Here is a 6,000-nt window from a genome sequence, read left to right as displayed (position 1 = left end):
ACTTAAAACATACAAAGAGTATGCGCATATGCTATGGTAGTCAGGATTTGAGTGTCAGAGGATACACTGACTCAGATTATGCAGGAGACTTGGATAAGAGGAGATCTACATCAGGCTATGTCTTTACATTGGCTGGAGGTGCCATATCATGGCGATCTCGATTACAAGATTGTGTTACGCAGTCTACTACAGAAGCTGAGTATGTTGCAGCAAATGAGGCATGCAAAGAAGCTATTTGGCTTGGTAGATTGGTTGCAGACTTGGGAATCAAAGTAGATATGCCAGAGTTATATTGTGATAGTCAAAGTGCTATACAATTGGCAAAGAATCCAGTGTTCCATTCGAAGACTAAGCATATTGATGTCAAATATCACTTCATTAGGGAAGTACTTGAAGACAAGCAGATACAACTGCTGAAGATCCACACCAAGGACAATCCTGCTGATCTACTCACAAAGGGACTTCCAGGAGAGGGCTTTGTGCATTGTCGTGAGTTATTGGGCATTGGATAGATGGCATCCATGTAAATCTTTGTACATTTATGTTCATAGATTTACAGATACTTAAAGTGCCACATTGGACTTTAAGTGGGAGGTTGTTGGGATTAAAGCCCAAGTGGCCTCTTATGCGGATATGGCTGGCCGCCCGCCTAACTCACTTCCCTCTAACTCTTTGTATATACTAACTTATACTTTGTGAATACTAAGTTTAATTGGGAGATAACCCTTCGAACAGTTCTCTGCGTACTGTACTGTGTAAGCTCACTGTGTGTGTGTGTGTGAGAGAGAGTCGACCCACGCTCCGCTCCGCGACTTCAGTAAGGTGAGAATCTAAGAACTTCAACAACTAGCAAACCGAATCCCAAGAGACAAGACCTGTTCAAAGTCCTACCTGACATAGCAAAGCACAAACTGCATGCTCGACCATATGCACATTGTGTGCAAACCCAAAGGCAGCGGCTAATAGTCTCATCCTCATGTAAGGTATAGTGCAAACAAGTTTGAGCATAGCCAACATTGTCATCCATGTCCCCACTAGCAAACCGGCATGATCCATCAACTACATGCAGTAGGGCTGATCCTTAAATTCCAAAAGGATGACCAAAATTTGTACATGAAAGCCAGAGATAGCCAACATTGAGCCAAGAATCCAATCGTGTAGGCCAACACTCCAAAGTCTTACCTCGTAAAATATTATACTAACCAACGCTAGATGAATAATCAGAAGGAGACTATCTGATGTTGATCCGTAGAGAAGGGCCAGCATCAGTGTATACGGTCCATGATATCTCTGAAAGTAGGTTGCTATAACCTTTACAAGGGGATATCATAAGGTGAGAGCACGGTGTTGTGCGCATTTTGAGAAACCATTTTTGCACATATTGTATATATAGTGATGCCATGGAGTAGCATGAGAGTCTTTATGAGTTTATTGTGGCCTTTTCATCTTAATGTCTTAGGTACGTGTATGTGAAAGGCAAGTCACCTATATAGTGCCAGCTAACAAATCACACTCTATGTGCTCGTACATGTGTTGTTTGAGTAAAAGCTTGTATATAAGCGATATGTGAGCTGTAATAAGCAAGCAACAAAGCAGTTTAATGTCAAAAAATTTGCAAGGTTTTGGTCATTGTGTCTTATTCATGCTCTTGAATATACTTTCTTTTTCCCCCCGATTAGCCCTTACCACATGTAGTTGTGCCTGGCAGCTAGCCTGCTGATTGTAGCAATTTTGTACATAGTGGTGCATAGATCTGAAAATTGATATCTATGGAAATTTTGTTTCAAATATTGCAAAGAATATTTTGGACTTGAGAGCATCCCTTTTTTATTTGTGGTTTAGAAGATACAATCTGTTACGCACAGGATACAAGATATGGTAGCCCGTGGGCCAGTTTGATGGAGACTAAGGTATGAAGGCTTACATGTCTTGTGTCATATATACTTTGAAGGCTTACATGTCTTGTGTCATATATATTATACTTTGAGATTGTGTTTCTAAAAACAAAATAGGTAAAGCGGGAATCCCTTTTCTTCAAGTGTATTCGTTAACATGTGATGTAATTCGATGTTAGGGAAAGTGCTTCTTAGTTTTCATGGTGATGACCGTTTGGGTGGGCGTGTGCTTGTAAATTCCCAAAGGGATCACTTGCTTTTGAGTTGCGAGTTTGCGAGAGTTCATTTGATATAATTTGTGGTAGCGATCTTGTATTTTGAATGTCATTAGGAGACATCACTATAAAGGTGTCCCTTGCTCTTATTTTCCAACAATATTTGGGTGCCCGCCATCGAAGATTTTCTGCAAGTGACCTTCACTTGGCAGCTTTGATAGCTATGATGGCAAAGTTTTCAAAAAATTATTGTCATGTTGATGAAGTTGTTAATATATTAAAGAATTTGAGTTCTCTTGTTTTATTGCTAATAAAAAAGATCCAATGCTTATGGCAAAGATTCTGTTCTTTTGCTTGAGAGAGGATGCAAGGACGTGGTACAATGAGTATGAAGCTTAATACAAATCTTCTCAGCCTTCATAGGTAATAAATTATCAGGAGGTCAAGAAGGTTTCCCTTTATAGTTTTATGAATGTAGAGGATTAAGAAAAAGTATGGCTTTCTATTAAGAGACTTGTGCAACATGAAAATGAATATGTGGATATGCATGTAAGGCAATTTAATGAGTTATGGGACATATGGTGTAAGGCTTTGGGCAATCAAATTCCTCCTCTTATGCTTAATTGGTCATGTTTATGCAAAGTTTGAGGATTGACTTGAAGCTAAAAGTTGAGTTTAAAAGGCCAGAACCATTTAATGATGCAGTTAAGGTTGCAAAACATATGAAATGAAAGGTAGAGAGATTGAGAGAGCTTGGACTGCAAGGTGATGTGGAGCCAAAGGTTTCTATATGCATTGATGTAGATACAAAGAGCACTTCTAATACAATAATATAACATGATGGTTCTCTTGAAAAAGGTAAGCAAGCATATAATGAGGAGAAAGGTGCTAAGAAGAATAGATGATGTTTCTATCAATGTGAACGTTAATGAGAAGAAAGAGGATGCAATTAGTGTAGATTTAAGGGATGAGCATAATGAGAATCAAAATGTAGACTTCATTATTGTGTCTCCAATGTATATACAATAAAGATGAGCATGTGTGTGATGCTCAAGTAGATGTTGAGTATCCATCTCTATGATGTGAAGTAGATGAGAATGATTTGCAAGTCAATGAGGATACTTATATGGAAGTAATTGATGTTAATGAAGAGCTCTCTCAAGTGCATGCTATTGTTGAATTTTTGTCGATAAGTGAAGATGCTATTGAGCATGTTGTGGACCTTGTTAATGAGAAGACTATCCATGAGGACTCTCAAAATTGCATTTGTATTGATGTATGTAGCCATGCCTCGATCAATAAGAAGAATTTGATTGTATTTGAGGATGTCAAAAGCCATAAAAATGTGATATTGATGTCTAATGATAAGATGGTTGATGCTTTCTTGCTTGATACTTATGTCAAGGATATGACACAATGTGTAGAAGATGTCTTACATTTCAAAGACGACATGTTTGAAGGAAAATGAAATGACTTGGTTATGTATGAGGATATGATAGTTTCTCCTAAAGTTGGTGACATGTTAGAGAAGCGATTGCCGGATTATTTTCATCGTATGGTGATAAATGAGAGTCTATATGTGGTGTTTGTGGATAACAAATTATGCTTGAAAAAAGGGGGGATGATACCTATGGTTCATGCTTTGATATTGAGAACCTTAGTATAGTGGAGCTCTACTCTTGAAGTTAAACATTGTATTCTTTGGCTTTTTGATCCACATGCATGTAATATTTATGCTAATGAGACATCGTCCTGGGGGCTTTTGCAAGGAGCTCCCAAATCTTGATTACAAGTTTTTGAGGGCTAATAAGGGAGCCACTCTCAATAAAGCAAAGATAGACCATCATCTTGATGGCATTTACGAGGAGCCCTCAAACCCAAGATACATAAGAGTTTTGGCATCTCAAGTGAATTGCCCAATGAGATCCCATTATTTAATTTGGCTTTTAGGTGTTTATTTACTTATTTGTCAAAGTCTGGGTAGGGCAATTTACGAAGGTTTCTATATAAGCAACCCCTTGCCTCCATTGTACACACATTCAATTATTCATTGTCAAGGTTGATTGGATCAAGAGACTCTCTCTCTCTCTCTCTCTCTCTCCCTCTCCAACAATGCCATGCATCATCACCTCATGCCAAGAAAGGGGGAGCGCATCATCACTCACTACCATCCGAGTTGTGTCCCTCTATGCAAACCAAACTCAAGAGCAATGAACTATGCAACCAAACAACGATGATGTGACCAGTTAACAAGGGAAGTTACAAGCTCTCTATCCCAATTAGCCCACTCTCCCAACTAGCGTCTCTAGAAGTCCCAAACAAGGCAATTCCATATCAATGGCCGACAATCAAACTCCTCTAAGTTGTAGCCCTATCCTCATCTTCACCCGCATCCTCAGCTAACAATCAATGGAGTGCAAGTAGTGAGAAAATAATATTGGGCATCTATAAATATATATCCAACTCAGTGACACCAATAGTTTGCATCCAATGCACCATAGTTGTGCACCACTACATCATGCAAAAAGATTTTCTAAGACTCATTACCCAAGAACAAGTAGTGAACAAGGAGCTTAGAAAGTGAAGCATAACTCTGCATCTCTAGATCAATAATACCCAAGGCACAATATTTCAACAAAATACATGTATGCCAAGCAACTTCAGCCCAAGTGTCTATAGTCTCATCTCAACCTCCAAAAAGAAAATTCTTAATGAGCCCATGTATGCAAGCTCTCTGAATGCACAAGCCAACACGAGGCTCTGAACCAAGCCATAGCCAAATGCACCTAATTGGCCACCAACACACAACCTGGCAACGACAAATGCAATGGTGATCAATGATACTTCTAACCAATATCATACAAAACCGGTTGAAATTGGTACCGAAGGGGCATCAATCCAAATATGAAAGCCCAAATGTCGACACATCTGCCTTGATGCAAGGTAAGAAAACTCATTTGCTCATCCTTTCTCGTTCCCATCGTGCACACCAATCGGATTCCCATGCTCCTTAATCCAATTGATGAGAGCACCACTAGCCTCACAAAAATTGGCCAAAGCTTAGCACAAAGAATCCAAGACTAGCAAGGAATACTCAACAAAAAGCATGGTATCATCCACATACTCATGATCAAGCAAGCAAGAACCCTCACCCCTTTGGAAGAGGCAGAAATTAGGGTTTGCAAGAATTTTAGGGTTCTGGGCAAAAATTAGGGTTTTTGGCTGTCGATAGCCACGTCAAGACTTTGTGACATATTAGGGTTTCCAACCACTTTAGGGTTTCAGCCAGCAGTTAGGGTTAGGATTTCCAAAAATTAGGGTTTCTACAAATTAGGGCTACTGGCAGAAATTAGGGTTTGTAGGAATTTTAGGGTTTCTTGCAGAAATTAGGGTTTTTGCTGTCAGTAGCCACGTCATCACTTTGTGACACTAGAGGACAACCCTATCATTTCTTCTATCAAAATAAACATCTCAAAGGCATAGCCTCAAGGTAAATGCACAAAGCTGATCACCTAAAAGGTGTCATCCCCAAACGTGTCCATAAAATACAAATAAATCCCCAAAGACTACTACTTAATTTTCAAAGAAAGTCTCACACATCTGCTAACATATGCATTCTTCTGTGACCAAGAGGGTGGGAAGCAATCCTCAAATAGCACAGCAAGAGGAACACCATCTCTATCAAAACTACATCAAGGACAAAAGCTTTCCTCGTACTCTGCCAAAACGACAGCACGATAAACATCATCTGTGTCAGAAGGGCATGTAGGTACACTAGAAACCCCAACAAGAGAAGCAGGTCATACCTCCGTCAACAAAGAGCAAGCTTCTGGAGCTAGATCTTGTGGTGGATCCCTTCTACTCCTCTTAGTTGCTCTTTCAGAATCTCC

This window comes from Adiantum capillus-veneris, chromosome 9 (assembly GCF_014529385.1).
Source record: "Adiantum capillus-veneris isolate H3 chromosome 9, ASM1452938v2, whole genome shotgun sequence".
NCBI lineage: Eukaryota > Viridiplantae > Streptophyta > Polypodiopsida > Polypodiales > Pteridaceae > Adiantum > Adiantum capillus-veneris.
Note: the sequence above shows the minus strand (reverse complement) of the source record.